General features: G+C 46.4%; 1 protein-coding gene across 1 annotated transcript in view; it reads right to left on the bottom strand.

Moving 5' to 3' along the window:
- Positions 1 to 5,888, bottom strand: part of GIPR (gastric inhibitory polypeptide receptor) — a 117,226-nt gene that overhangs the window by 99,246 nt on the left and 12,092 nt on the right. The window lies entirely within an intron of this gene.

Genomic DNA, 5,888 nt, shown 5'->3' with positions numbered 1-5,888 from the left:
TGTCACTTCTCATGAATCCTTCCATGACCTGTTGATCCACTGAGGAAGCCACTTCAGCAGAATCTACCGCACTGCTCAGACACATCAGGGTCACATAAATGGTGGCAGCCACATACAAGAACACAGCACAAATTAGGAAGGAATAGAACAGCGCCCATCAATGGTCAGAACTTGCCTGCACTGGTTAGTAGGATAGAAATGCTTTCAGGCCAGATTGTAAAGATGGAGACACTAAAAACATGAGAAGTGTGACAGGACGTGGAATGACGCTGGACACTTCTCTGGTAGTCAATGACCCAACAGTGATTCTGAACGCTCACTGAACGAACAGGACATGATGGATGCTCCACTGGTGACCACTGACCGAAGGGTAATGATGGACACTCGCTGGTGGTCCCTGACAGGACATGATGGACACTCGCTGGTGGTCCCTGACCTGATGGACACTCGCTGATGGTCCCTGACCTGACATGATGGACACTCGCTGGTGGTCCCAGGCCTGACATGATGGACACTCGCTGGTGGTCCCTGGCCTGACATGAAGGACACTCGCTGGTGGTCCCTGGCCTGACATGATGGACACTCGCTGTTGGTCCCTGACAGGACATGATGGACACTCGCTGGTGGTCCCTGACAGGACATGATGGACACTCGCTGGTGGTCCCTGACAGGACATGATGGACACTCGCTTGTGATCCCTGGCAGAACATGATGGACACTCGCTGGTGATCCCTGACCTGACATGATGGACACTCGCTGGTGGTCCCTGACAGGACATAATGGACACTCGCTGGTGATCCCTGACAGGACATGATGAACACTCGCTGGTGATCCCTGACCTGACATAATGAACACTAGCTGGTGATCCCTGACAGGACATGATAGACACTCGCTGATGATCCCTGACAGGACATGATGGACACTCGCTGATGATCCCTGACAGGACATGATGGACACTCGCTGATGATCCCTGACAGGACATGATGGACACTAGCTGGTGATCCCTGACAGGACATGATTGACACTAGCTGGTAATCCCTGACAGGACATGATGGACAGTCACTGGTGGTCCCTGACAGGACATGATGGACACTCGCTGGTGATCCCTGACAGGTCATGATGGACACTCGCTGGTGATCCCTGACAGGACATGGTCATTTCGCTAATGGTTACTGACAGGACATGATGTAGACTTCGCTGGTGGTCACTGACCGCAGTCACACTCTAGTTTTTACGCAGTCGGCTGATTACATGTAATAAATCAGATAGAGATCAGAGGAGATGAGCTGCCAATTAGAGCAAGGGACAGAAGAGGAGGAAGCACAGAACAAGCACCAGGACAATGGGAGGAACTGGACTGCAGGCCCGAAATAGAAATGTCACTGGCAACCTGCCCGATAGATAACTGGTATCATACAGCAGTCATGTGGCTACAGCCGTTTCATGTAGGATGTACTGACACATAAGGCTCACGTTGAATTCCTAAAATACAGCCAAACTTGTGCGTGTTGTATTATCCAATGATTTTGTAAGAAAAGAGAACCACAAGAAAACAACAAAATACATTTCCCTGTCACTTTAGATCCCAGTCTTAGCCACTCACTTGGCCAAATCTGATCTCATACTTTACACTGACGAGGGGCAATACCCTGAAACAGTGTCTGCAAACGGAAATTCTGATTTGACTTTTTATCCTAAGTCATATTGGAAGGCTTGTTAAAGGGTCGATATTGACTTGTAGGATCGCTGCTTCCAATAGGTGGCGCTAGACTTCAAGTCCTATTCCTCTCTGAAAAGACAATTTGCGTATTTAAGGGTTGCTCAAACTGAGCAAATTGGACACGTTTGTCTAAGCCAAGTGAAACTGCGTATACAGAACTGGAAGTGCGGGAATATTTCCTTCATAACTTCCCTCTTTAGTGTCTCCTCCCAAAACTAAATAATAAAAATATATAATTATTATTATTTATTTATATAGCATCATTAATTCCATGGTGCTGTACATGAGAAGGGGTTACATACAAAGTTATAGATATCGTTTACAGTGAACAACTTTACAATGACAGACTGGTACAGAGGGGAGAAGACCCTGTCCTTGCGGACTTACATTCAACGGGATAATGGGGAAGAGACAGAAGGTCGGGGGTGAGGCGGCAGCTCGGATGGTGGTGAGGCGGCAGAATGGTTATTACAGGTTGTAGGCTTTCCTGAAGAGATGGGTTTTCAGGTTCCGTCTGAAGGATCCGAGGGTGGTGGATAATCTGACGTGTTGAGGTGTGGAATTGCAGAGGATGGGGGATATTCTAATAAACCTTGATGGCCTTGTCTTCAATGTTATCGAGACTACATGGCGTGTGACTTCGGGAGTTGATTTGTTGGCCATCTGAGGGGTGCACACGAGGCACCACCTGTGTGGATATTTCTACTAAAGACTGTCCAGTTTGTGTACGAGCCTGCCCTGGCGCTGTCGCCAATGGGCCGGGGATGGAGGCGCTAGACTGCCCTGGGCATTCACAGTTGGCAAGTTTAGAGGAGGATACGCGCAGGTACAAGCCGTGCTGAACGCACTGTATCTATAGCTATGGGCCTATCATCTTCTGCCATCTCTCATTGTTTGCCTTTGCTGGGTATCTTGGTTACGGGTTTTTCTCTCCCTTGTTCTCTAAGCTCCAATTTCCAGTCTGACTCTCCAGGAAAGATAAAATAGATAAGATTCAGCTGAAACCAGATGAGACTGTCCCGAGCAGGAGGGAGAGCCAGAGACGGTGGACCTGCCACAGGTGACATGTCTCCTCCTCAGATCTATCGATAAATGCGACCCGGGCCATGGGGCTCTCCTCTTACATAATGTGAAATATCTAAAAGACGTTGCATCATATTGCACCAGGCTTGTTCTTCTAGATTTTTCTTTGATCCTTCCTCTTATCAGACGGTCTGATGTTTCCTATCAGATAAATGTCATCAAAGCTGCTCATTGCATTTCTAATAGAAATATAGCTGATTTCTTCTACAAACAGCTTCACACCTGTCTCTGGTTCTATCTGGTATTGCAGCTCTAAAGTGAACATGGAGCAGTGGCAGTGTGCCCAGGTGTGGTGTATGGAAGACAGCGGCCATGTTTTATTGATATGTATAACAATTTCCATTTATAAAGTAACTCCAACCAATGTGCGAAGATTCCAAGCACGTCCTGAATGCTTTTTGGGTCATTAAGTAATTGAAGACCATGCAATCTGTATTTTGGAACCAGACCGAGCAAGTACAATCTGATATTTGCCCGGCGTGGTCTCACAGCATAGTACAAGATTCCTAAAAAATCACCTTGAATGAAGCGATTCCCACTGTGACATTAGGATTCCTCAACCTCTTTCCAACTTCCAGAGAATAAAGTCATGAATGGCGGTGAAGGACGGATCATTGTTGCCATCAAGAACCACTGTACAGTATTAAACATTTCATTACTAGTGATGGGCGAGTATACTCGTTGCTCGGGTTTTCTCGAGCACGCTCGGGTGGTCTCCGAGTATTTATGACTGCTCGGAGATTTAGTTTTCATCGCCGCAGCTGGATGATTTGCGGCTACTAGCCAGGCTGAATACATGTGGGCATTCGCTAGCAGCCAGGCAACCCGCACATGTAATCAGCCTGGGTAGTAGCTGTAAATCATTCAGCTGCGGCGATAAAATCTAAATCTCCGAGCACTAACAAATACTCGGAGACCACCCGAGCAACGAGTACACTCGCTCATCACTATTCATTACAATTCCTGCCCCAATTTCTGTCACTGAATGACGTTATCAGAAGATTGATGCTCGTTTTACCTGCAGCAATCATAGTATCGCAGCAGGCGGCAGCACGTATCTGTTTACATGAAGGTATTTGCTGCTAACAATCAATTATTCTTAGAGGGAACTGCTCAGGACCCCCACACTACCCCTTAATGATGTACAGCACTAACCCGGCTTAACAATTGTTTCTGTACAACAGTTATTAGGCTAGGTTTCTTAGTGCCTTCTGTTTAACGGATCCATTACTAAGCGGCACTAATGCAATGTAACGGATCTGTTAATGCACCTATTGCCATCCATTATCGTAACGCATCCTAACGCATGTCAAAATTATCATGCATTAGCGATGATGCATTACTTTGCGACGCACCCTCGAACGCAGTTTACCGTGTTTTCGGGTACGTTAGGTCTAACGCACAGCAAACGGACACGTTCGCTGTGCGTAGACCTCTATTACGCATGCCAAGCATTAGTGCAATTGTAGAAAAAAAGTGAATTTGGGCATCAGCGTTAGCGCATCCGTTTAACGGATCCATTAAACGGAGGGCACTAACGCAATCTGAACCTAGCCTTATGTGCACAATAAATAGCTTTTATTACCGTCCTCGGCATATGCAAATAGTTCCGAACTAGTCTAGCCTTGGATACTATAATATCCCCCGGGCTATGTCAGGTCTGCAGTGCCCCGATGACTGTATAGTGGTCTGTGTCACTGTAACCAAAAATTAGAAAAAAAAGAGAAGGGAATAATCCCACCATACTGATTATTAATAACAATCACAGTACTTACACTAACATCACCCCCATACAATGACTGTACACTGGATGGTACTAGTATATACAGTACAGGTAACTCCAGATCCTCACAGGGGACGGTTCCAATTGAAGCTCTTCATTTTCTCTTCTTCACTCGGCGCAGACCGCTGTGACTACTTCCTGCTAGAACTTGTCTGCAAAACAACACAAAAAATCTACAGCTGATCACATTTAAAGCGCCCTCCCCGCATCTTTCCCCAATTCTACCATTACAATACCTTCCTTTTGTCCCACATTATTCCAAAAATAAAATACAATACAGTAGTGATGTTCTCCTATGTGTCCCCCATACAGTAGTAAAACTTGTGTCCCCTTCCTGCACAAATACAGTAGAACTGATCCCACCATGGCACCCAAATAGTAGCATTGTCCACCTATCATGCTCACATAGAGGTGTAACATCCCTCTTTGTGGCCCCAATATAGTAATATTCCCCTAGGTGGCCCCATACATTAACATTGTCCCTTATGTGGCCCCCATATAGTGGTAATGTCCTCCTATATGGCCCCCATAAATTAATAATGCCCCCCATATGTTGCCTCCATATAGTAAGAATGTTCCTCTATGTGGCCCCCATAATGTACCAATTTTCTCAATTCTGCCACCATGTTGAAATTGTGTCCCACAACTCTGGCTCTATAAATTAATTATGCCCCCCAATGTGACCCACATATAGTAATAATGTCCTACATTATTGCCCTCCTATAGTAATAATGCCCCTCTATGCGATCCCCATATTGTAATAATGTGCCACAATTCTTGCCCCCCAGAGCATCAAAATGTCCCCCAATTCTGGACCCCCATATTGTAATGCACCCCTACTCTGGCCACATAAGTTTTGCCCATCCCTCATGTATCCCCAATATTGTAACAATCTTAGCCCCCATTGTGCCCCCGCTGTCTTCCCCCACATTGCTGTGCTATTTAAAAAAAACAAAAACATGCCACCCCCAACACTGTACCCGCTCCCATGATGAGAAGCTGTGTTGTCTTCTGTAAAGTTCTCTGTGCCACACTTACGCTATATCCGCAGGCCTATCAGAGACCCACAGCTGCAAACCACTCTCGCGTCACACCGTGGAAGGAGCATTGACGACACTCTGCGTTACATCATAGGCACCACCTGACGCCAATACGCTGGAGTGCTCCTACAGATATAGAATAACTATGGGGCAGGGAACCAGCGGATGTCTGCTCCGAAAATGTGTTCAACTGGAGGTGTGTCCAAAAAAACGCACCTAATTGAGAGTAGCACTGCCCCTGCAGAACCAGTTGCGCTCACAC

Source organism: Ranitomeya variabilis, chromosome 2 (genome assembly GCF_051348905.1).
Source record: "Ranitomeya variabilis isolate aRanVar5 chromosome 2, aRanVar5.hap1, whole genome shotgun sequence".
Taxonomy (NCBI): domain Eukaryota; kingdom Metazoa; phylum Chordata; class Amphibia; order Anura; family Dendrobatidae; genus Ranitomeya; species Ranitomeya variabilis.
The sequence above is the reverse complement of the archived record's forward strand: the minus strand, read 5'-3'. Positions and strand labels throughout refer to the sequence as shown.